Raw genomic sequence first — 1,734 nt, 5'->3', positions numbered from 1 at the left:
TTGATATTTCAGGCTTCAAGTTGGTTTTAGACCCTTCAGTTATAGAAATAGTTTTAATTAATCTCCAATAGCAAGCTAATAATTTTTCCTCAAATGGAAATTCTCTCATCCAAAATTCCAATGGTCATAGCTGGGAGTCACTCATAGACTACAAGCCATAAGCTCCAGTATAAACTTTATATGGGGATGTTGTACAGAGAATTTATTCTTACCAGCTCTTCAGCTTCTGTTTTACAGTGTGTAGACTCAGGCAGTCTTAATGGTTCCCACTTCATTTCAGTCACTCAGTTGTGTCCAACTCTTTGCAACCTCATGGACTGCAGGACCCCAGGCTTCTCTGTCCATCACTAACTCCCAGTGCTTGCTCAAACTCATACCCATAGAGTCGGTGATGCCATCCAACCATCTCATCCTCTGTCATCCCATTCTCCTCCTGCCTTCAATCGTTTTCAGCATCAGGGCCTTTTCTAATGAATCAGCTCTTCATATCAGGTGGCCAAAGTATTGGAGTTTCAGCTTCAGCATAATACTTTACAGTTAATATACAGAGTTGATTTCCTTTTTCAAAACCATAAATTCTTTGGTGCTCAGTTTTCTTTTTGTCCAACTCTCACAACCATACATGACTACTGAAAAAAACATAGCCTTGACTATATGGACCTTTGTCAGCAAAGTAATGTTTCTGCTTTTTAATATGCTGAATAGGTTCCTCATAACTTCTCTTCTGAGCAAGCAACTTTTAATTTCATGGCTATAGTCACCATTTGCAGTGATTTTTGAGCCCAAGAAAATAAATTTTGACACTGTTTCCATTGATTTCCTGTCTATCTGTCATGAAGTGGTGGGACCAGATGCCATGATATTAGTTTTTTGAATGTTGAGTTTTAAGCCAGCTTTTTGTTCAAATAATATTGCTTGAATAATAGGTTTATATATATTCTGTTTTATATTATGTAGGGGAATGTTGCCTAAAGAGACACACTACTCATTCCCTTAACACTTTCAAGTAAAAGAGGCATTACCACTTCATATAAAGCCTACTCAAACCTACCAATTCCCCTAAGTTATACCTAAGTTATGGCAGGCCATAATCTTATTAAGCTGTAGATCATAACTATAGCCTTCATTAGGAGTTCATCAGCAGGTTTTTTTTTCTTCTAAAAAACAAAACACAATAATTTTTACAACTCATTTAATGGCAACTGGTATTCATTAAACTAGCAATGGTTATCTTCAAAAGTTATCACACTAGCTGTGCTACCATTTCTCAAGGTTGATCAGATACCTAGAGTCACAGACAATTCCCACACAAGAATCGTCATGTAAATCAGACTTGGTTTATCACTAGCATTTATAAAACCAGACCTAGGCAAAGAACTAGGTCTGGGGACACATGCATGGTCTTAATATAGCGAATGTTTAGCCTGCCCTGATTATTACAAAATCAGAACAGCGATAATATTCACAGCATCAGCAGGTTTTATTTCTACAATCCCTGATAGCTCAGTTGGTAAAGAATCTACCTGCAATGCAGGAGATCCCGGTTCAATCCTTGGGACAGGAAGATACACTGGAGAAGGGTTAGGCTTCCCACTCCAGTATTCTTGGGCTTCCCTGGTGCCTCAGCTGGTAAAGAATCCACCTACAATGTGAGAGACCTGGGTTAGATCCCTGGTTTGGGAAGATCCCCTGGAAAGGGAAAGGCTACCCATCCCAGTATTCTGGCCTGGAGAA

The 1,734-nt window shown here is 38.9% G+C and overlaps 1 non-coding gene across 1 annotated transcript; it reads right to left on the bottom strand.

Annotated features, from left to right (window-relative positions):
• Positions 1 to 1,336: 1,336 nt before the first annotated feature.
• Positions 1,337 to 1,468, bottom strand: LOC136154943 (small nucleolar RNA SNORA72). Its single transcript, XR_010660638.1, has one exon. It is a non-coding gene; the product is annotated as a small nucleolar RNA SNORA72 (small nucleolar RNA).
• Between the last annotated feature and the right edge of the window lie 266 nt (positions 1,469 to 1,734).

The sequence above is a fragment of the Muntiacus reevesi genome, chromosome X, assembly GCF_963930625.1.
Source record: "Muntiacus reevesi chromosome X, mMunRee1.1, whole genome shotgun sequence".
In the NCBI taxonomy this organism is placed as follows: Eukaryota; Metazoa; Chordata; class Mammalia; order Artiodactyla; family Cervidae; genus Muntiacus; species Muntiacus reevesi.
This window is presented reverse-complemented; position numbering and strand designations above follow the sequence as displayed.